Consider the following 24,971-nt stretch of genomic DNA (forward strand, 5'->3'; position numbering starts at 1 on the left):
AGGACTAGACCCGCAGTGATCATTACCGCTCGACATGTAACTTCCATGGCCATTGGGCAACTTCCCCATCCGAGGGCTACCGCATCCAGTTTTGCCGAATAATAGCCAATAGGTCTTTGCCAATCCCCATGTTCTTGTGTCAGTATAGCTGTCATATATCCTTCTTTCTCATGGACAAACAGGGTAAATGGCTTACCACTGTCGGGGATTCCCAGAGCCGGTACCGAACACAAAGCCTTTTTCAAACTCAGGAAGGCCTCTTGCTGTTCTTTAGTGAGGGTGATGGCTTCTTTAGAGGCACGTTTCCCCTTTAAAATATCATTCAGTGGCTGAGCAAGCTGTGTGAAGGAGTCAATCCAATTTCTGTTAAAGTTACACAATCCCAAAAAAGACCTTAGTTCCTGAATAGTGGTGGGTTTTTTAGCAGCCCGAATGGCTGCAGTTCGATCCTGGGTAAGTTCTCTCTTTCCTTGTGAAATCTTTTGTCCCAGGTATACAACCTCTTCTTGGGATATTTGTGCTTTGTCGATGCTGGCTTTATGTCCTTTCAGCCAAAGGTGGTCCAGCAAAGCTCGTAAATCTTGTTCTTGCTGTTCTTCCGTGTTTGAAGCTAGCAGGATATCGTCTACATATTGGATGACTGTGGATGACAGGGGAGGTAATTCTCGCAAATGGCTTTGTAAAGCAATGTGGAATACCGTAGGGCTGTTGTGGAAACCCTGCAGTAACCGGGTCCAAGTATACTGTTGTCCTTGGACCGCGAAAGCAAACCACTGTTGAACCTCCGGTGCCAGAGGCACCGACCAAAATCCGTTGGCCATATCTATAACCGAGAAATATTTATGTTCCGGTTTGAGGGCATTAAAAATGATGGAGGGATCTGCGACCAAAGGAGGTTTTTGATCAATACACTGGTTAGCTTTCCTATAATCGACAGTCAAACGCCAAATCTCATTAGATTTCTGTACCGGCACACGGGGCTATTGGAGGAGCTATGTGTTATAATAAGCACCCTTTGTTTCTCCAATTGCTGAATAATCGGTAAGATTCCCGCGATGGCAGTTGGACTGATGGGATACTGTTTAGTGCATGGAGGCTTGGTCCCGGTAAATGACGCAGGCTCCATCTAGAGTAGGCCACAATCGTTCTTATCTTTAGCCCATATCGGGTGTTCCTTCAATTCTTCTTTCTTCAAAGTTCTAATTGACCATGTCACCCGACCATCCTCGAAATGCAACGATGAATCTATTTGGATTAGAACGTCCATTCCCAAAAGGGGTTGATCTACTGGACCTATCCAGACTGGCGTGGTTAGTTCATGTGGACCCAGCTCTGTAAGGATCAGTGTTGTCCTTTTAATTTCCATTTTATGGCCCCCAACTCCATAGGCTGTACGTGCCCTACCATCCAATGGCAAAAAGTCTCCATATTGTACGGGTAAGCATGTTAATTCCGCCCCTATGTCTAAAAGACAGTCCACATCCTTATCGCCCACCCTCACAGTTATATATAGCCCATCTCCCCTCTGTTGTATTAGTGCGAGGAGGGGGGCCAGGGTGGGCTCTAATCGTTTTTTGCTATCCCAAGTAACTCCTTCTGTTGTTGTATTGTCAGTCACTTAAATGCTTCTATGAGGTCGCTATCTTGTGACAAGCCTGGTTTGTTGGTTGAATTGTATCCCTGGCTGCGTCCTCTTCCCCAGCCACAACCTTGCTGTTTTGCCCTGCACGTCTTGGCCCAGTGACCTTCTTTCCCACAATAATGACATTTCCGGGTAATTTTCCCAATGACTGTTTATCGGAACCCTGAGATTTCCATCCCATAGCCTGTACAGCTCAGACTTTAGCTCCCATATCCCGATCTAATTGGTTACATCGATCCACCAATGCTGCAAAGATAGTTCCTCTACCATCCCAGTCCAGTAACACTACCTTAAGCATTTTGGACAGTTCTGGCTTTAGACCTGCCACGAAAGCTGCTTTCAGGGGTCCAAACACTTGTTCATCCATTTCCTCATCCGTATTATTCATACCCGAATGTTCTAGCCACGTGCATCTAAACCGCTCGTTGCACTCCAGGACCTCCTCTGTTCCTTTCTGTTGGCAGGCTGCAATTTTTCCCCAGTCTGTCTTAGCTGGACTGAAGGCTTGCAGCCAGTGTTTAATCGCCTCCCATCCTGCGTCTAATTCTTGCTCATCCTGCCCCAAAGCTTCTTCTACCTTGTCGTGCAATTTTCTTCCCTGTGTTTTTGGCACCATTATGGTCAAAATTTGCACTCCGTCCCAGGGATGAAGTTGATATACATTTCTTAAGCGGTCCAATTGGTCCCACGTTTTTACTCCCCCTTTCTTTGGATTGGGCAATTCCTTGGACCATTTATCAATTTTCTCTGGGTCTGCCGGATCATGAACTAAGTATTCTTCGTACACCCTTTTCCTCGTTTTTTTGGTTCCGCCCTCATCCGCAGTCTCTTCTGATTTGACTACAACTTGTCTTTTTTTAAACGGGGCAAAGCGCACCCCTAATTCATCATCCTCCGACACTGTATTGTCGGAGGATTCAGAATCCGTATCTATTCCTCGGTCGTGTCTTCGGGTTTGCGCTTTTAATTTATCCAAACATGGATACCCTTGGAATTGATCAATACATTTTCCTTTTCCTATTACTGTCTCTTGACCTAATGATTTTTTCCATTCTTTAATTTCACCTTTAAGATCTTTAACTTCCACTTCCAGCTTTTCAAGTTCAAGCTTTTTCTGTCGCAGCTGTGCACAAACAGCTTGCAATTGATCCTTTGTACAGATCAGTTCTCGATCATGTTGGGAACGCGTTATAATTTCATTCCGGTTTCGGATCTTTCCCATAACCGCTAGGGACCATCTAGTTCGCTCTTTATTTTTCATACGGGTCGTTTTTCCCCAGACCTTTTTAATCTCGTCCAAGGACCATTGTCCTTTGGAGGTTCTGTACTTTTGTTCGATCTTAATACAGGTTTTAGATAAGTTGAATTGTTGCTCTATGTATTCTTTCAACTGTTCGAGAATTAAATCTAGCGAAACTTCAGGTGGTGCCTGCCCACCTTTAACAGTTGTAGGCAATTCTTTGCTCTTATCTCCTGCTGCCATAATACTGATTTCTTTACTGGGGTCTCGAGTCATAGGCTTTCCAGCCTATCAATAGGTCGGTGATTAATTAACTAACACACCGCCGAAGTTTAGACGTCTATGGGACCTCGAGCCGACTACCAACCGGAGGGTTCGCAAACAGGAGGCTTTCGGAATCGCGTAGAAGGAGAGGCGAATTTAGACTTTTGACCGAGGATTTTTATAAAGAGGAGTCCTTACCTCAGTCTGTAGGTCCGATGTCCAAAATTCAGTTTCTTTCCTCAGCGATCCTGTTCGTGACGCCAAAATTGTTAGATCTCTTAATTTCCAATGAAATACGAACTCCGCTTGTGTTTAATGCAACTTTATTTCTGGCAGACAGCAACAAGCTTCTGGCTTTAAGCCAGGTCTTTGTCCTTCTGAGACCACATGGTCAAAATGGCTGTACTTATACCTGGATCAATTTACAAAAAAGAACTCGCCTTCTTTGACCTTATTGGCTCAATTAATAGTCTTTTAACCTTTTAATTGGCTCGCTGCCCAAAGTCCTAAAATGTCAAGTTGATTGATGACTTAATGCAACATGCTGAACTGCACGTAGCAGCCTTGACTTGGGGGTCTGTGAATTTTCAGTCTGTCTAAATGCAGTCTGTTTGAATTCTCTATCAGATTTGAAAATAAGGCTGAGAATTTTGAAATCGAGGCGTTGCTTAACTGGAAGTCAATGCAGGTCAGCAAGCACAGGGGTGATGGGTGAGTGGGACTTGTTGCGAGTTAGGACATGGGTAGCCAAGTTTTGGATCATCTCGAGTTTACGTAAGGTAGAATGTGTAATCAACAATTTCAGCTGTTTGCTACTTTATCCTATGTTATAGTCATTTAAAGTAACCAGTAATTGGTAAGAACATAAAAACATAAGAAATAGGAGCAGGAGGAGGCCATTTGGCTCCTCGAGCCTGCTCCACCATTCAATAAGATCATGGCTGATCTTCTACCTCAACTCCATCTTCCCACTCGATCCTCATATCCCTTAATTCCCTTAAAATTCAAAAATCTATCAATCTCTGTCTTGAATATACTCAATGGTTGAGCATCCACAGCTCTCTGGGGTAGAGAATTCCAAAGATTCACAACCCTTTTGAGTTGTCCTAAATGACCAAACTCTTATTCTGAGACTGTGACCCTAGTCGTAGAGTGTCCAGCCAGGGGAAACAGCCTCCCAGCATCTACTCTAAGAATGTTATGGCCTTGAAAATTCGTGAATGCCACTAATGCTGCTGGTGCTACCACGGGCGGATGTTAATGCCGAAAATGGTGATGCTGGCAGCACCGAAAAATTGGCGCAGGAATAATGAGCATTAAACTCACTGTGTCACGCCATCCTGGTGGCGCTGGCACAGGCAGGAGTCTCCAATGTAGCGTGGCCATAGCGTCACTGAAGCTCGAACAGCCTGCTCTGGAAACGAGGCTGTCATTTCAGAAAGCAATGTCGGTCTCTTAAAGGGGAACTGCCTTCTGAAATGAAAAATATCAAAATCATGTCAAAATAGGGTTTTTTAGCTTTTACATCTCAACTGCCTTCTGAAAAACAATATTAACATTCAAAAGAATTCCCAAATGTGAGTCTTCAGCTCTTAAAGCTGAATTCCCTTCTGCACCTAAACAAAATGGTAAAAGTACGTCAGCACTAACACAAATGGCTCAGCAAGCCAGGGAAGGGGCATCCAGTATCTCACATGCAGCACTCCAGCTTTGTGCAGGGGGTCAACACTGCATTAGAGGCCCTCTACCCACAGAGGTCAGGAGGCTCGCCAGAGAAAAGGATGTGGGACCAGATTTCCGTCACTGCCAGTAGTGTCGCCCCCATGACGTGGCTCCAGTGTCCAAAGAAGCTTCATGATCTCAGACCACTGTTCGAGGTGAATGCATCTTCAAAAGCCATCTTCTACCAACTACATGACTAGTCCCACACACTGCTCAATGCACAACCCCCCACCCCATCACTCACCTACCAACAATCAAGTACGAGGCACACCTCCCATTCCTAGCTTCACCTCACCCCCTTGGAGGAGATGGTGCTGGCCATTCTTGGCAGGAACATGGCTGAGCCCTTGGCCAGCGGCGGGACTGAAAGGATATAAGATGCTGGTATCCTCAAACGTCATCCTCTTTCTTGCATGCACCTCTTGCTTTCCCGCCCTCCCCTCACCACAACTCCTCATTTCACACATCCAGCCTGCCTAGCCAATGGGAGAAGAATACGAATAAGAAGAAGGAGGAGGAGGAGGAAGAGGAGGAGAAGTAGAAATGGAAGAATAATAAGAAGAAAATAAATAAATAAATAAATAAATAAATAAATAAATAATCCTCGAGGTAATCCTGCAGTGACCCTCACTGAAAGTCAGCAGCCTTCCACCAGCCATGCTGCAGCCACTGGGATAGCACTTGGTGACATCAGTAGGATAGGCAAAGGTACACATATGTCATTATGAGAATGCATACGGGTGATTAGTTGATTGCTTGATGTCACATTGGATAGATAGACGTATGTAGGTGGATTGGAAAGTTTGCTTTGTGGGGGCTTTTATTTCAGCATTGTGGTGAAGAGGACGTTGCGATGCTCAGTAACAGATGGAAGGTATAGGACAAACATTGAAAAGGGAATTGGGGATGTGGTCACTGGTCCGCAGGCGGATGATTCCATCCCGGATATCCCAGCCTCAAAGAAGCTGTCTGCATTGCATCCTTCGTTCTGCTTGCTCCTCTTCTGCGTCTTCCTCTTCCCTTTGCAAGCGGATGCTGTAAATCTGAAATAAAAGCAGAAAATGTTGGAAATAGTCAGTAGGTCAGGCAAGGTCTCAAGCTTAGTCATGAACATCTGTTTCTCTCTCCCCGGATGCTGCCTGACCTGCTGAGTATTTCCAGCACTTTTTGTCTTCTCAGAAGCCTGCCTTTACCAGCCAAGACGTTTCAAGCATTCAGCAGCGCACCCTGCACTCTTAAAATTTTTTACACATAATGCACTAACCACTACTTCAATAAAATAAAAAAAATCCAGTCCAAAATCTTAAATGCAAAGTTGTGCATGTCTCTTTAAGAGGTGCTGTCAACGTCTCTGTCAGTCTGCTGAACGCTCGGTTTTCAGAGCGAGCTTACAGAACGCTGAACTGAGCACTGCGGTCGAAGTTCGCAGACGTGGCGCCAAGTAGGCGTTGCACACCGACTGATGTCATCCTCTCTTATTTTACATTTCCAGGGACAGAGCTGGTATCAGCAGCGCTAAAGCCCTCACCAAAATGGCGGCTGCCAGTCTCCACGCCAGAGAAGGATGCTATTTTTTGCCAGGACAGCGCCATAAACGGGGAACAGTAAGCAGCCCAATTTCTCGGCCAAAATGTTTCAATGAGATGGATTTATTGTAATCACTGGTAAAGTAATTTGTAAATACTTCACTTAGATTGTTTATTGTTAGCTATTGCAGCAATTCAATGCATAGAGAATGCAGCCCCGATTGTAACTCAGGGCATTAGTGCAGTGTGGTGTAGAGTCGGGGCGAGTGACAATCAGGGTGAGACCTGGGCCAATTTAACCTCCGGGCCTCACCTTCATCCTGAAGCTGAGTCTTCTGCCCGAAGCCGGTGGAAATCACTACCTGGCCAGCGAGAGCGGGATTTTGGACAACAGAAGGCCACCCAAGGGAAGGGTCCACAGCACTAAGGTAAGTTGTCCACAGAATAGAGTTAGGAAGCAAGTGTGGCCAGGGGAGGGGGACGGGGAAGGTGTGAGGTTTCTTGCTCCTCTTGGTCCTTAAGGAAACCATTAAAATTTGAAAAGACTCTGCTGGGCCTCTTCTGGCCCTGTATCTATTTGCCGCAAGCTTTCCCCGGGCACCCAGGTGACCTGCGCGGCTTAGGGTTAAAATCGCTTCTGGATTCAGATGACATTATCGGACCGCGACTTCTGAATATTTAGGAGACCCTCGCCTGCCGGCTGCGAGCTCCTCACCTGAAACCCGGGAGTTACATTGGCGATGTGTGGTAGAGGGGTACGGACGAGATGGTAAGCACTCTGCCCCAATGTTCCCTCTAATTTTTTTTTCTGCTTGGACCCTTTAACTGGCTGCGCGGCACATTCAAATTTTCACACATGCGCAGTTTCTTCAATATAAAAGCTGGTGAGCGGGACCCCCCAGACCGCTATGTGGCCGTGCAGCTGAGTGGGAACATTGATCTGCCCCTATTCTAACCACCATTCATGTCGGACATGGGGCACCTAAAATCAGGGCTTACAAAATTGATGAAACAAGTCCCCAATTGCTTGTGAAACCACCCACAGTGCTCCAGAAAATCCACCTTTCCCCAAATGGCAGACCAATTGAACAAGTATTTTGGTTCGGTATTCACTAAGGAGGACACAAACAACCTTCCGGATATAAAAGGGGTCAGATGGTCTAGTAAGGAGGAGGAACTGAGGGAAATAATTATTAGTCGGGAAATTGTGTTGGGGAAATTGATGGGATTAAAGGCCGATAAATCCCCAGGGCCTGATGGACTGCATCCCAGATTACTTAAGGAGGTGGCCTTGGAAATAGCGGATGCATTGACAGTCATTTTCCAACATTCCATTGACTCTGGATCAGTTCTTATCGAGTGGAGGGTAGCCAATGTAATCCCACTTTTTAAAAAAGGAGGGAGAGAGAAAACAGGGAATTAAAGACCGGTCAGCCTGACCTCAGTAGTGGGTAAAATGATGGAATCAATTATTAAGGATGTCATAGCAGCACATTTGGAAAGAGGTGACATGATAGGTCCAAGTCAGCATGGATTTGTGAAAGGGAAATCATGCTTGACAAATCTTCTGGAATTTTTTGAGGATGTTTCCAGTAGAGTAGACAAGGGAGAACCAGTTGATGTGGTATATTTGGACTTTCAGAAGGCTTTCGACAAGGTCACACACAAGAGATTAATGTGCAAAGTTAAAGCACATGGGATTGGGGGTAGTGTGCTGACATGGATTGAGAACTGGTTGGCAGACAGGAAGCAAAGAGTAGGAGTAAATAGGTACTTTTCAGAATGGCAGGCAGTGACTAGTGGGGTACCGCAAGGTTCTGTGCTGGGACCCCAGCTGTTTACACTGTACATTAATGATTTAGACGAGGGGATTAAATGTAGTATCTCCAAATTTGCGGATGACACCAAGTTGGGTGGCAGTGTGAGCTGCGAGGAGGATGCTATGAGGCTGCAGAGTGACTTGGATAGGTTAGGTGAGTGGGCAAATGCATGGCAGATGAAGTATAATGTGGATAAATGTGAGGTTATCCACTTTGGTGGTAAAAACAGAGAGACAGACTATTACCTGAATGGTGACAGATTAGGAAAAGGGAAGGTGCAACGAGACCTGGGTGTCATGGTACATCAGTCACTGAAGGTTGGCATGCAGGTACAGCAGGCGGTTAAGAAAGCAAATGGCATGTTGGCCTTCATAGCGAGGGGATTTGAGTACAGGGGCAGGGAGGTGTTGCTACAGTTGTACAGGGCCTTGGTGAGGCCACACTTGGAGTATTGTGTACAGTTTTGGTCGCCTAACTTGAGGAAGGACATTCTTGCTATTGAGGGAGTGCAGCGAAGGTTCATCAGACTGATTCCCGGTATGGCGGGACTGACCTATCAAGAAAGACTGGATCAACTGGGCTTGTATTCACTGGAGTTCAGAAGAATGAGAGGGGACCTGATAGAAACGTTTAAAATTCTGATGGGTTTAGACAGGTTAGATGCAGGAAGAATGTTCCCAATGTTGGGGAAGTCCAGAACCAGGGGTCACTGTCTAAGGATAAGGGGTAAGCCATTTAGGACCGAGATGAGGAGAAACTTCTTCACCCAGAGAGTGGTGAACCTGTGGAATTCTCTACCACAGAAAGTTGTTGAGGCCAATTGACTAAATATATTCAAAAAGGAGTTAGATGAAGTCTTTACTACTCGGGGGATCAAGGGGTATGGTGAGAAAGCAGGAATGGGGTACTGAAGTTGCATGTTCAGCCATGAACTCATTGAATGGCGGTGCAGGCTAGAAGGACCGAATGGCCTGCTCCTGCACCTATTTTCTATGTTTCTATGTTTCTAAGACTACAAAGTGTTTCAGTGAATTCAGTCAGAAATGAACATGTGCGCCAAGCTGAACAATAATCACGGCTACATTTCTGCCTCAGAGCCGCTCGATAAATTATTTACATTGCAATTTGTATATTAACAGGAGGACTACATGTGGCAATTACTCAAGCAATAAAATGTTGAAACTAGTTCTGTTTCAACACAAACTGTGCTAGTTGTAGCGGTCAGGCCACCAAAGTTCAATTAAATATCAGTCGCAGTCTTGCTGATGTTGGAAAAACTCAGCTAGGTCATAAACTACAAGTGTTGCTGGTTTTATAGATCTAATGAGTTGGGCACTATGTTGATCACAGTACATTTAATAGGAGCCTTAACCAACATGGCAGGCGGTGCACTTCCGGCACGGAATGATCATATGCATGCTGCCCACGATATTGGATCCTTAGCCACCCGTTTTACGTCTGCAAAATGGGCACAGCACGATCCAATTCCAAGACCAATGTCTTTGCTGGGTGCGTTAGTCATCATCCCTTTCCCGGTGATGGGCAGCAATGGGTGAGGGAATGGCATTTGCAAACATCATGTCCGGATGCATTTTGTGAATTGTCAGTCTTGCTATCAATTGGAGAAACCATTCTGGGATTTGTAGACACATGTACTTGCTGGGACTTGGAGTTGGATCTCTTCAGCGACAGCTCAGGGAAACCCCATAAACTAAATTCCTAGGTATCTGAAAGAATTACAGCAAATGTTGTTAAAGACTTTTTAAGATAGAAACTGCTATTGTGTAGGTAAGTTTAATCACTTGCTTGTACATTTTTATTGCTGGGAATTTGCTCGGCGCTCCGCCGCTGTAAATTTGGTGGACGTTCGGCGGTTACCCATGGGGGCGATTTTTATCCCACTGGCCTGGCGGAAACCTGCCCTGGAGCCCTGGGATCTAACAGGTTCGGATTTTCGCCTGCTCATCTGAGCAGGTAGCAAGGACGCCCGGCCAAAGCTGACGGGGTCCTTTTTAACAACTCGATGACATCATCGGAACCCGGCTGTGATTTTTACTAGGAGGCCTAAGCGGGAAGCAGCAGTAAATGCCCGCAGTCAGGAAGAGCAGGAGAGATCCTCTGGGCTCCATAAGGGAAGGTTCGGACTCCGCTGCCATGAACTCTGCCCCCCTCAAATCACACAACGGCCTAGCAGTCAATCCCCCCGCTTACTTTGACGGGTGGCCTCCCGGCTGCTTGACTTTTTGCCATTTTCTGTCGATTTCCCATCCGTAATGGGTGGAATTTAAATGAGGCCCAGAAGTTAAAATACCCAGGGCCTCATTTGTGCAGCATCGCTCATGAACCAAAAACCGGCCTGGAGTTAAAATAGGGGCCCGTTCACCCTCATCAATGAGGCTTCCGCTGAAATTACGGTGGTGGAGCGTGAGAAGCCCACAGGAAATTCCCCATGTATGTCTTCATTATCATACGAACTCAGCTTAGTGAGTCAGGAAGATCACGGGTGAAAGGATTTTCAAAAAAACGTTTGGAGCAATGTGAATGGTTCTCCGCCTGCTCCTTGCTATTGGTAGCTGTTTGCCAGCTGGTCAGCTTTTGATTGGTGGCATTCGTTCTCTCTTGCTGTGTGCTGACTGATACACTCCACGCCTGCCCAGTTGTGATCTGTCCTTTTCTGAATACGAAATTAAGCGCAAGTGCCACACGGAAATTTGGCGTGTGACAAATGTGACATTGAATATCGACTACAGCTTGGGTGCCTGTTATATCTATAATGTACTTATGAATGACTCCACAAGGCAATGAGTTGTACTTAAACTGTAGTGACCTTGGTCCTTTATTCCAAACTCCAGAGTGTCGTACAAGCATGGTGTGTAGCCTTTTATACAGGGTCCTGCCACCAAGGCAGGAAACCCCCGGTCTCCACCAGTTGCACCCTCTAGTGGTGCCAGCATGCATGTACACAGTGTGAACCTTCTCGCTCGTACATCAGGTAAACAAGTCTCCATCTTATGCAATCTCACAGTGACTACACAGAGAGTACATCCATAGTCAGTATATACAACATCACTCTCTCCCAAGTCCTTTGTGCCAATTACCTTTGCACTATGTGCTCTGGCTTAGCTCTCCCCAGACTTAAGTGCCAATAGCCCTTGCACCTTGGCTGTGCTTTGGCTTGGCCCTCTCCCTGTTAACACACAAGTCCTTTTGCCACAACATTGGGTAGTAGTTATCAGATTGGATGGTTCGATGATGCAGTGGAGGTTCCAGTGGGTTCTGGGTGTGATCCATGTGTGTGTCCATGGCTTCATACATCCACTTACCTCCCCCCCCCACCCCCCTCGCACAGCGAGATCATGCAGCTGGCCCATTACAGGATCAGACACAGTGCAAGTACAAAGAAAGGAAGAAAAAAAATGGTTTTTTTCAGTTTGTATCGTGGCACCTAGGTTCAGTGACTTACATTCGTTATGTTTTACGGTCATGCACCAGGAGTGGGTAGATTGCATTCATGGTTTAGTTATGGTCAGTACTGAGGTAGCAGTACAGATATGCGATGTCTCTAGTTCCAGGGCAACCGGATGGGGTCCAGGTCGTCTGATGGCAGCACTGCACCCCCTGCTAGCAGGGTGGGCTTGGTTCGCTCACCGAGCCAGGATTCAGGGCCTTTGCCATTGCCTAGTGGTGGGCAGAGCCATAGATGTGTGTGGCCTCCCTGTCCTCCTTTGGTGCTGCAGAGTCTTCTGCCTGCTCTCTCACGGTGTTGGGAACCTGGCTGTTCCAGATTCCGTTTGGGGAACTCGTTGGTTCTGACCTTTCGCTCCTGGACATGGCCGAGGTAGCGACTGGGTCTGGGGACTGTGGGTAGCACTCTCGCCTCTGAGTTAGAAGGTTGTAAGTTCAAGTCTCACTCCAGGGACTTGAGCACATAAATCTAGGCTGACACACCAGTGCTGAGGGAGTGCTGCACTGTCGTAGATGCCTGCTTTCAGATGAGCTGTTAAACTGAGGCCACGTCTGCTCTCTCAGGTGGACGTAAAAGATTCTATGGCACTATGCAGGGAGACAGAGGGAAGTAAAATGGGGGTACAAGCAAAAGGTAGGAAGGAGAAAAGCAAGAGTGGAGGGCAGAGAAATCAAGGGCAAAAATCAAAAAGGGCCACATGACAGCATAATTCAAAAAAGGACAAAGGGTGTTAATAAAACAAGCCTGAAGGCTCTGAGTCTCAATGCGATAAGCATTCGTAATAAGGTGGATGAATTGACTGCGCAGATAGCTGTTAACGGATATGATGTAATTGGGATTACGGAGACATGGTTCCAGGGTAACCAAGGCTGGGAACTCAACATCCGGGGATATTCAATATTCAGGAAGGATAGACAGAAAGGAAAAGAGGTGGGGTAGTGTTACTGGTTAAAGAGGATATTAATGCAATAGTAAGGAAGGACATTAGCTTGGATGATGTGGAATCTGTATGGGTAGAGCTGCGGAACACCAAAGGGCAGGAACGCTCGTGAGAGTTGTGTACAGACCGCCAAACAGTGGTAGTGAGATTGGGGATGGCATCAAACAGGAAATTAGGGATGCGTGCAATAAAGGTACAGCAGTTATCTTGGGTGACTTTAATCTACATCTAGATTGGGCTAACCAAACTGGTAGCAATACGGTGGAGCAGGATTTCCTGGAGTGTATTAGGGATGGTTTTCTAGACCAATATGTCGAGCAACCAACTAGAGAGCTGGTCATCCTAGACTGGGTGATGTGTAATGAGAGAGGATTAATTAGCAATCTTGTTGTGCGAGGTCCCTTGGGGAGGAGTGACCATAATATGGTAGAATTCTTTATTAAGATGGAGAGTGACACAGTTAATTCAGAGACTAGGGCCTGAACTTAAAGAAGGGTAACTTTGATGGTATGAGACGTGAATTGGCTAGAATAGACTGGCGAGTGATACTTAAAGGGTTGACGGTGGATAGGCAATGCCAAACATTTAAAGAGCACATGGATGAACTTCAACAATTGTATATCCCTGTCTGGCGTAAAAATAAAATGGGGAAAGTGGTTCAACCGTGGCTAACAAGGGAAATTAGGGATAGTGTTAAATCTAAGGAAGAGGCGTATAAATTGGCCAGAAAAGCAGCAAATCTGAGGACTAGGAGAAATTTAGAATTCAGCAGAGGAGGACAAAGGGTTTAATTAGGAGGGGGAGAATAGAGTATGAGAGTAAGCTTGCAGGGAACATAAAAACTGACTGCAAAAGCTTCTATAGATAGGTGAAGAGAAAAAGATTAGTGAAGACAAATGTAGGTCCTTTGCAGTCAGCATCAGGTGAATTTATAATGGGGAACAAAGAAATGGCAGACCAATTGAACAAATACTTTGGCTCTGTCTTCACTAAGGAAGACACAAATAACCCTCCGGAAATACTAGGGGACCGAGGGTCTAGCGAGAAGGAGGAACTGAAAGAAATCCTTATTAGTCAGGAAATTGTGTTAGGGAAATTGATGGGATTGAAGGCCGATAAATCCCCAGGGCCTGATAGTCTGCATCCCAGAGTACTTAAGGAAGTGGCCCTAGAAATAGTGGATGCATTGGTGGTCATTTTCCAACATTCTATAGACTCTGGATCAGTTCCTATGGATTGGAGGGTAGCTAATGTAACCCCACTGTTTAAAAAAGGAGGGAGAGAGAAAACACGAAATTATAGACCTGTTAGCCTGACATCGGTCGTGGGGAAAATGTTGGAATCAATTATTAAAGATGTAATAACAGCGCATTTGGAAAGCAGTGACAGGATCGGTCCAAGTCAGCATGGATTTATGAAAGGGAAATCATGCTTGACAAATCTTCTAGAATTTTTTGAGGATGTAACTAGTAGAGTGGACAAGGGAGAACCAGTGGATGTGGTGTATTTAGACTTTCAAAAGGCTTTTGACAAGTTCCCACACAAGAGGTTAGTGTGCAAAATTAAAGCACATGGAATTGGGGGCAATGTATTGATGTGGATTGAGAACTGGTTGGCAGACGGGAAGCAAAGAGTAGGAATAAATGGGTCCTTTTCAGAATGGTAGGCAATAACTAGTGGGGTACCGCAAGGTACAGTGCTGGGACCCCAGCTATTTACAATATACATTAATGATTTAGACGAAGGAATTGAATGTAATATATCCAAGTTTGCAGATGACACTAAGCTGGGTGGCAGTGTGAGCTGTGAGGAGGCTGCTAAGAGGCTGCAGGGAGACTTGGACAGGTCAGGAGAGAGAGCAAATGCAGTATAATGTAGATAAATGTGAGGTTATCCACTTTGGTGGCAAAAACAGGAAGGCAGAATATTATCTGAATGGTGACAGATTAGGAAAAGGGGAGGTGCAACGAGACCTGGGTGTCATGGTACATCAGTCATTGAAAGTTGGCATGCAGGTACAGCAGGAAGTGAAGAAAACAAATGGCATGTTGCTCTTCATAGCGAGAGGATTTGAGTATAAGAGCAGGGAGATCTTACTGCAGTTGTACAGGGCCTTGGTGAGGCCACACCTTGAATATTGTGTACAGTTTTGATCTCCTAATCTGAGGAAGAACATTCTTGCTATTGAGAGAGTGCAGCGAAGGTTCACCAGACTGATTCCCAGGATGGCAGGACTGACTTATGAAGAAAGATTAGATCGACTAAGCTTATATTCACCGGAATTTAGAAGAATGAGAAGGATCTCATAGAAACATACATAATTGTGATGGGATTGAACAGATTAGATGCAGGAAGAATGTTCCCGATGTTGGGGATGTCCAAAACCAGGGGGTCACAGTCTAAGGATAAGGGGTAAGCCATTTCGGACCAAGATGAGGAGAAACTTCTTCACTCAGAGAATTGTGAACCTGTGGAATTCTCTACCACAGAAGGTTGTTGAGGCCAGTTCATTAAATATAATCAAAAGGGAGTTAGATGTGGCCCTTATGGCTAAAGGGATCAAGGGATATGGAGAGAAAGCAGGAATGGGGTACTGAAGTTGCATGATCAGTCATGATCACATTGAATGGTGGTGCAGCTCGAAGGGCCGAATGGCCTACTCCTGCACCTATTTTTTATGTTTCTATGATTCCAAGAGCAGGGGAGTTATCCCTGGTGTCCTAGCCAATATTTATCCCTCAGTCAATGTAACAAAATACAGATTATCTGGTCATTATCACATCGCTGTTTGTGGGAGTTTGCTGTGTACAAATTGGCTGCCGCATTGCCCACATTACAACAGTGACCACACTCCAAAAGTACATCTTTGGCTGTAAAGTGCTTTGAGACATCCAGTGGTCGTGAAAGGCGCTATATAAAAAATGCAAGTCTTTCTTTCAGTCCTGTTGGCCTTCAAATTCCTGGGTTGGGGGAGGGTGTGGAATTTCTGAAATGCCCTGGCATAAATTCCATTCGGTTTCATCAGAAAGCATCATCCGCTATCACAGTGACAGCCAGATGGACATGGCACCGTTAGGACGGGATGATATCACCCATTGGGACAGGAGTAGGCCATTCAGTCCATTGAGCCTGTTCCGCCATTCAATTAGATCACAATCGATCTGCACTTCAACTCCATTTACACAACTTTATTCTATACTCCTTAATACCCTTGTCGAACAAAAATCTAGCAATCTCCGTCCTAAACATTTTAGTTGGCTGAGCAACCATGGTTTTTTGGGAGTTCCAGATTTCCAGATTTGTGTGAACAAATCCAACCTGTTTTTACTCCTAAGTGCCCTAACTCCAATTTTAAGATCATGACAATATTTCTGGATTCCCCCACCAGAGGAAATCATTTTTCTGGATGTAATTCTCCTTACCTTAGCGGTGTGTCCATGGTGGGTCCCGACCACACTGCTGGCTCCATCCTACTGTGTAAAATAAACTTACCTTAATGAGGCATAGTAAGCCCACCCAGCGCATTTCCCGGCCCAATTTGATGGAGCGAATCTGGTGACGTCATTCTTGACACGTTTTCAGCTGGGATTGTTATAGGGACCCTGGCTAAATTTCATTTAAAGTTCAATCTATCATAGTGGGAGCTGAATCTTTACTGTACAATAATATAATAAATGTTATATATGAGTGACAAAGAAATATTTAAATAATATCATTAAGTAATATGACTCCATCTACAAATACGATCAAGAACATAATTTTAAAAGTACATTAAGTACAGTAACTGATACAAATAAAACCTGTGATTATAGGTAAAACATAAAATTAAGCAGATTTTAAATGTAATTGTAAAAGGGTGTGTTATATATTAATAAAGAGTCTGACCAGATACTGTGAGCTCAAAGTAAAGTGTGACCTTAGTCTTTTATTGCAGGTCTCCAGGGTGCCTCTCCAGCCTGTGAGGCCTCCTTAAGTACCTGTGCTCCCAAGGGATTGTGGGATCCCTTGGGACTGCAGGGGGTGAGCCCTCTGGTGACTATACAAGGTATTTACAGGTTTACATATGTAACACTCCCCCCCAATGTCAACAGTGTAACTATTTACAAGGTGAGTCGATCTGGGGCTTTTCTTTCCCTGGTTGATCGTCTCGGTGCAAATGCTGGTTTTGGTGAATCGTTTGTGGGCCCTCACTTGGTTGCTGCAGCTGGCCTTGCTGGGCTGCCTGGTGTGGTGAGTCCTGCTGGACTGCTGTGGGTGATGGGTTCTGCTTCGTAGTCAACCACAGTGCCGGTTGCCACTGGTGTGTATGTTGGGGGATCAAAGAAAGTAGGGTCCAATGTGGGTTGCTCAGGATAGTCCGTGAATCTGAGCTTGATTTGGACCAAGTGTTTCTGGTGAATGAGTCCATTTGAAAGTTTGACCCGAAACACCCTGCTCCCCTCTTTGGCCACAACAGTGCCGGGAAGCCACTTGGGACCTTGCCCATAGTTCAACACAAATACAGGATCATTGATTTCAATTTCGTGTGACACATTTGCGCTATCATGATGTGTACTTTATTGAAGCCGCCTGTTCTCTACCTATTCATGTATATCAGGGTAGACTAACGAGAGCTTTGTCTTAAGTGCCCTTTTCACGAGCAGTTCAGCGGGTGGAATCCCAGTGAGCGAGTGGGGTCTCGTGCGGTAGCTAAGCAGGACTCGGAACAGGCAAGTCTGCAGTGAGCCTTCAGTTACCCTCTTCAAGCTCTGCTTGATGGTTTGCACTGCTCTCTCTGCCTGACCATTGGATGCTGGTTTAAACGGGGCAGATGTAACATGTTTGATCCCATTCATGAACTCTTTGAACTCAGCACTGGTGAAACATGGTACGTTGTCGCTCACAAGGACATCAGGCAGGCCGTGCATGGCAAACATGGCCTGCAGGCTTTCAGTGGTGGCAGCAGATGTACTTGCCGATATTATCTCACAGTGAATCCATTTGGAGTACGCATCTACAACCACTAGGAACATTTTAACTTAAAAACGGAATTGCATAGTCGACATGGACCCTGACCATAGTTTGGAGGGCCAAGACCATAAACTTAGTGGCGCCTCCCTGGGTGCATTGCTTAACTGCGAGCATGTGTTACATTTGTGCACGCAGGACTGTAAGTGCGCATCAATACCGGGCCACCGCATGTGGGATCTGGCTATCGCTTTCATCATCACAATGTCTGGGTGAGTACTGTGGAGATCACTGATGAAAGTGTCCCAACCTTCTTGGGGACCACTACCCGATTACCTCACAGAAGGCAGTCTGCCTGTATAGACATTTCATCTTTGCGCCGCTGGTACGGCTTTATCTCTTCCTGCATTTCCAATGGAACACTGGACCAGCTCCCGTGAAGCACACAATTTTTTACTAGGGACAGTAAGGGGTCCTAGCTCGTCCAGGTTCTAGTCTGTTGGACTGTAACAGGTAATTGCTCATTCTCGAATGCTTCATTACCATGACTAAATCTGCGGGTTGTGCCATTTCCACCCCAGTTTTCTGTGCCTGGCCTGTGGCGGATGGCATAGTTGTATGTGGACAACGTGAGCGCCCATCTCTGGATGCAGGCTGATGTATTCGTATTTATCCCCTTACTTTCGGAAAAAAGGGATATCAGTGGCTTATGGTCAGTTTCCAATTCAAATTTGAGCCCAAACAGATATTGATGCATTTTCTTTACCCCAAAAACACATGCTAACACTTCTTTTTCAATCATGCTGTAGGCTCTCTCAGCCTTAGACAGACTTCTAGATGCAAAAGCAACCGGTTGCAATTTCCCAGATTCATTAGCTTGTTGCAATACACACCCGACCCCGTACGACGACGCATCACATGCTAGTACCATACGCTTACATGGATCATACAACACAAGCAATTTGTTTGAGCATAACAATTTTCTGGCTTTTACAAAGGCATTTTCTTGGCTTTTACCCCATACCCATTTGTCTCCTTTAGTGGTTCTAACAGTGTGCTAAGACCCAGTAAGAAGTTAGCAAAGTAGTTCAGGAGTCCTAGAAACGACCGCAGCTCTGTCACGTTCTGTGGCCTCATTGCGTTTTCGATTGCCTCCATCTTCGAATCGGTGGGCCTGATGCCATCCGCTGCGATTCTTCTCCCCAGGAACTCCATTTCAGGTGCCAGGAAAACGCACTTTCAGCGTTTTAACCTGAGCCCCACGCGGCTGAGTCGACTAAGAACCTCCTCCAGGTTCTGCAGGTGCTCGACTGTGTCCCAACCTGTAACCAAGATGTCGTCCTGGAAAACCACCCTGCGCGGGACGGACTTCAGTAAGCTTTCCATGTTTCTCTGGAATATCGCCGCGGCTGATCGAATCCCAAATGGGCAGCTGTTGTAAAAGAAGAGACCTTTGTGCGTGTTGATTCAGGTGAGGTCCTTCGATGATTCTTCCAGCTTCTGCGTCATCTAGGCCGAGGTCAAGTCCAGCTTTGTGAATGTCTTTCCTCCCGCCAGCGTCGCAAAAAGATCATCTGCCTTTGGTAGTCGGTATTGAGCCTGCAGGGAGAAACGATTGATAGTTCGATCTCCACCCTCTCTCTCATCATGTACAGTACTGCTCTCGCCTTGTGATGGATGGGTCGCGTCCCTGGAATTAGGTGGATCTGCACTTTTGCTCCTTGGAACTTCCCGATGCCTGGTTCGAACAGCAAGGGGAACTTGTTTCAGGCCTGGGCACACGAAGTGACGTCAAGGGACAAGAGCGCCCGATCGTCATCCCAGTTCCAGCATATCTTTCCCAGCCAGCTGCTGCCGAGCAGCATGGGACCATCGCCCGGTACCACCCAGAGTGTACCTTGTGCACCGCTCCATCATAGGAGACCTTTACAGTAGCACTGCCGATTACAGGAATCAGTTCCTTTGTGTAAGTTCTCAGTTTAGTGCGAATGTGGGTCAGGACTGGCCTTGAGGCCTTCCTGCACCACAATTTATCGAAAGTCTTTTTGCTCATAATGGACTGGCTCACATCCGTGTCCGGCTCCATTGACACCGGGAGTCCATTTAATTCACCCATCAGCATTATCGGGGGACACTTTGTGGTAAATGTGTGCACCCCATATACCTCTGCCTCCTCGGTGTGAGGCTCTGGTTCGTCGTGATCCATCGTGGATCTGTCCTCCTCTGCAACATGGTGGTTTGCAGGATTAGTGAGTTTGCAGCTCACCTGCACATACATTGGAGGTATCCCATTGTCCACAGCCCTTGCAAAGGTACCCTTTGAAGCGGCATGAATGGAAACGATGATCACCTCGCAGTGCCAACAAGGTGTTAATGGCCTTGCATTCATCACCCTTGATGGTGGACTCTGAGACATCTGCGGACGTGCAGCTGCAGGTATGTGGGGCCTGACCTGTACATTGCGATTTGAAAACAACATCACTTTGTTTACAGTACTTGTAGCAGCACTCGTGTGCTGATAGATTTGCTTAGTATTGTCACTGGTGGCAACGAATGCCTGGGCTATCATATGGCTTTACTCAAGGTTGGGGTCTCTATAGTCAAAAGTTTGTGAAGTATCATTTCATGGCCAATGCCAAGTATGAAGAAGTCCCTGAGCATGTGCTCCAAATGTCCTTCAAATTCGCAATGTCCTGCAAGGCATCTCAGTTCGGCGACATAGCTCACCACTTCCTGGCCTTCAGACATTTTTTAGGTGTAGAACCGGTACCCCGCCATCAGAATGCTTTCCTTCAGGTTCAGATGCTCCTGGATCAGTGTGCACAAATCATCGTACAATTTCTCTGTGGATTTCGCTAGAGCAAGCAGATTTTTCATGAGGCTATATGTTAGTGCCCCGCAGACGGTGAGGAGAATCGCCCTTTGTTTGGCAGCATTCGCTTCTCCTTCCAGCTTGTTGGCCACGAAGTATTGGTCGAGTTGCTCCATGAAGGTTTCCCAATCATCTCCCTCCGAAAATTTCTCCAGTATGCTCACTGTTCTCTGCATCGTTGGGTTCGTCATCTGTATCTCTTGGCCAGTTGTTATGTATGAATAAAGAGTCTGATCAGATACTGTGAGCTCAAAGTAAAGTGTGACCTTAGTCTTTTATTGCTGGTCTCCAGAGTGCCTCTCCAGCCTGTGAGGCCTCCTTAAGTACCTGTGCTCCCAATGGATTGTGGGATCCCTTGGGACTCCAGGGAGTGAGCCCTCTGGTGGCTACACAAGGTATTTCCAGGTTTATATTTGCAATTTTATACAAGTTCAGTGGAACAGCTGCGTAATCCCTGACAAACAGTGTAAGTGGTGCTTACGATGTATTTCTGAGATTTTTGCAGCGCTTCCATTGAAGTTTACAATGAACAAGTGAGAAAACCTCTGCAGAAATTCAACCTAAAGTCTCAGACTGAAAAATTACATTTGTTATATTCAGGGACTGAAAGCTAATTGAACCAGTGTTGAGAATGAAATTGATTAAATCTGTATCTGGACAATTACAGTATATTGTGAGAAAAACCTGGCCCGAAACAACACAAAAATGCATTCAAATGGTAAAATGTCATTTTTATACAGTGCAGATCAATTCACTGCAATTACTGTTCAGTTGGATGGCAACAGCCAAGAATGGCCAGTGAATAATTAACACTAACCAGTAGCTTTTCAAGGAGAACAGAATCTCCATCAATCTGTAATCTGTAATCAACATGTTTTTATTTTGATTTGTTTTCCATGCTGTCAAATAATCAGTTAGAGCAATGGCCACGGAACTCATGCTTCAAGTTGACAGACATGATTCCCAAGCTGCGTGAATCCGTGGCCATGCAGGGAAATTTTAAAAGTGGCGGGTGGGGGAAAGACTCTATGTGCAGGAGGGCAGGAAAAAGAGTGGGAGAGCTGTAGTGATAGGGGATTCAATTGTAAGGGGAATAGATAGGCGTTTCTGCGGCCGCAACCGAGACTCCAGGATGGTTTTTGCCTCCCTGGTGCAAGGGTCAAGGATGTCTCGGAGGGGTGCAGAACATTCTGAAAAGGGAGGGTGAACAGCCAGTTGTCATGGTGCATATAGGTACCAACGATATAGGTAAAAAATGGGATGAGGTCCTATGAGACGAAGTTAGGGAGCTAGGAGCTAAATTAAAAAGTAGGACCTCAAAAGTAGTAATCTCAGGGTTGCTACCAGTGCCACGTACAAGTCAGAGTAGGAATTGCAGGATAGCTCAGATGAATACATGGCTTGAGGAGTGCTGCAAAAGGGAGGGATTCAAATTCCTGGGGCATTGGAACCGGTTCTGGAAGAGGTGGGACCAGTACAAACCGGACAGTCTGCAGCTGGGCAGGACCAGAACCAATGTCCTAGGGGGAGTGTTTGCAAGTGCTGTTGGGGAGGAGTTAAACTAATATGGCAGGGGGATGGGAACCTATGCAGGGAGACAGAGGGAAATAAAATGGAGGCAGAAGCAAAAGATAGAAAGGAGAATAGTAAAAGTGGAGGGCAGAGAAACCCAAGGCAAAAAACAAAAAGGGTCACATTACAGCAAAATTCAAAAGGGGCAAAGTGTGCTAAAAAGACAAGACTGAAGGATCTGTGCCTCAATGCAAGGAGTATTCGGAATAAGGTGGATGAATTAACTGCGCAGACAGCAGTTAACGGATATGATGTAATTGGCATCACGGAGACATGGCTCCATGGTGACCAAGACTGGGAACTCAATATCCAAGGGTATTCAACATTTAGGAAGGATAGGCAGAGAGAAAAGGAGGCGAGGTGGCTGTGTAAAGTCCTGTCCCCTCAGTACAGAATCACACGAGGCATATAGTGAATTCAAGGTCACTCTGGACCTGCACCTTTATTTCACAGCTCTGGAATGCTGCACTTGCCTGAGACCTGTCCTTATATACCTGTCTCTTGCAAGTGCACCCCTGGTGGTAAGGTATGCTGGTGGTTACAGGTCATATCTTATTACAGTCATGTATAGCATGTTAGGGTACAGTTATATATAATAATGTAAGATACATGACATCACCCTCCCCCAAGATCTTATTGTCTTTATGGGTTCAGTCTCTCAGGTGGCCTACGCTCTCGCGTGGAGCGTCTGAGTTGTGGTTCAGTTGTTTGCCTTGGTGTCTGTTTTTCTTTGGGTATCTCGCCTGGGCTGTCTGTTTAGATTGGTGTGATTGTTGTTGACTCGCCTGGGCTGTCTGTTCGGATTGCCCTTTCCTCAGGTTGTTCCCTCTGTCTGTCCACCAGGTGTGGTGCGAGTTCCACATTGTAGTCTGCCTCTGGTTCCACAGTGTTGTTGGTAAATCTGCTTTTGACTTGGTCTACATGCCTCCGGCAGGTTTTGCCATTGTCCATTTGTACTACCAGTAGTCTGTTTCCTTCCTTGCCCGTTACTGTCCCTGCAAGCCATTTGGGACCCCTGCCACAGTTTAGTACAAACACTTTGTCCCCTATCTACATGTGCGGGAAGTGTGTCCACCTCCGGCTACTGACGGTCCGCGTTGCGGAGTTGGAGCTGAAGGTGGATTCACTCTGGAGCATCCACGATGCTGAGAATGACGTGAGTATCACGTGTAGCGAGTTGGTCTTACCACAGGAGAAGGGTCCACAGCCAGCGAGGGAATGGAAGACCAGCAGGAAGAGTAGTGCAAGGAAGGTAGTGCAGGGGTCCCCTGTGGTCATCCCACTGCAAAACAGATACACTGCTTTGAGTGCTGTTGAGGGGGATGACTCATCAGGAGCGGGCAGCAGCAACCAAGTTCATGGCACCGTGGCTGGCTCTGTTGCACAGGAGGGCAGGAAAAAGAGTGGGCGAGCGATAGTGATAGGGGATTCAATTGTAAGGGGAATAGATAGGCGTTTCTGCGGCCGCAACCGAGACTCCAAGATGGTATGTTGCCTCCCTGGTGCAAGGGTCAAGGATGTCTCGGAACGGGTGCAGGACATTCTAAAAAGGGAGGGAGAACAGCCAGTTGTCGTGGTGCACGTTGGTACCAATGACATAGGTAAAAAAAGGGATGAGTTCCTACTAAATGAATTTAAGGAGCTAGGAGCTAAATTAAAAAGTAGGACCTCAAAAGTAGTAATCTCGGGATTGCTACCAGTGCCACGTGCTAGTCAGAGTAGGAATCGCAGGATAGCTCAGATGAATACGTGGCTTGAGCAATGGTGCAGCAGGGAGGGATTCAAATTCCTGGGGCATTGGAACCGGTTCTGGGGGAGGTGGGACCAGTACAATCCGGACGGTCTGCACCTGGGCAGAATCGGAACCAATGTCCTCGGGGGAGTGTTTGCTAGTGCTGTTGGGGAGGAGTTAAACTAATATGGCAGGGGGATGGGAACCAATGCAGGGAGATAGAGGAAAACAAAAAGGAGGCAAAAACAAAAGACAGAAAGGAGATGAGGAAAAGTGGAGGGCAGAGAAACCCAAGGCAAAGAACAAAAAGGGCCATTGTACAGCAAAATTCTAAAAGGACAGAAGGTGTTAAAAAAACAAGCCTGAAGGCTTTGTGTCTTAATGCAAGGAGTATCCGCAATAAGGTGGATGAATTAACTGTGCAAATAGATGTTAACAAATATGATGTGATTGGGATTACGGAGACGTGGCTCCAGGATGATCAGGGCTGGGAACTCAACATCCAGGGGTATTCAACATTCAGGAAGGATAGAATAAAAGGAAAAGGAGGTGGGGTAACATTGCTGGTTAAGGAGGAGATTAAGGCAATAGTTAGGAAGGACATTAGCTTGGATGATGTGGCATCTATATGGGTAGAGCTGCAGAACACCAAAGGGCAAAAAACGTTAGTAGGAGTTGTGTACAGACCTCCAAACAGTAGTAGTGATGTTGGGGAGGGCATCAAACAGGAAATTAGGGGTGCGTGCAATAAAGGTGCAGCAGTTATAATGGGTGACTTTAATATGCACATAGATTGGGCTAACCAAACTGGAAGCAATACGGTGGAGGAGGATTTTCTGGAGTGCATAAGGGATGGTTTTTTAGACCAATATGTCGAGGAACCAACTAGGGGGGAGGCCATCTTAGACTGGGTGTTATGTAATGAGAGAGGATTAATTAGCAATCTCGTTGTGCGAGGCCCCTTGGGGAAGAGTGACCATAATATGGTGGAATTCTGCATTGGGATGGAGAATGAAACAGTTAATTCAGAGACCATGGTCCAGAACTTAAAGAAGGGTAACTTTGAAGGTATGAGGCGTGAATTGGCTGGGATGGATTGGCGAATGATACTTAAGGGGTTGACTGTGGATGGGCAATGGCAGACATTTAGAGACCGCATGGATGAACTACAACAATTGTACATTCCTGTCTGGCATAAAAATAAAAAAGGGAAGGTGGCTCAACCGTG

At 46.1% G+C, this 24,971-nt stretch overlaps 1 long non-coding RNA gene across 1 annotated transcript in view; it reads right to left on the minus strand.

Moving 5' to 3' along the window:
- Positions 1-5,849: 5,849 nt before the first annotated feature.
- LOC139271695 (uncharacterized) overlaps positions 5,850-24,971 on the minus strand; it is a 74,880-nt gene continuing 55,758 nt past the window's right edge. The window contains exon 3 of the long non-coding RNA XR_011594879.1: positions 5,850-5,911. This is a non-coding gene — a long non-coding RNA (uncharacterized lncRNA). The remainder of the gene's footprint in view (positions 5,912-24,971) is intronic.

Source organism: Pristiophorus japonicus, chromosome 1 (genome assembly GCF_044704955.1).
Source record: "Pristiophorus japonicus isolate sPriJap1 chromosome 1, sPriJap1.hap1, whole genome shotgun sequence".
In the NCBI taxonomy this organism is placed as follows: domain Eukaryota; kingdom Metazoa; phylum Chordata; class Chondrichthyes; family Pristiophoridae; genus Pristiophorus; species Pristiophorus japonicus.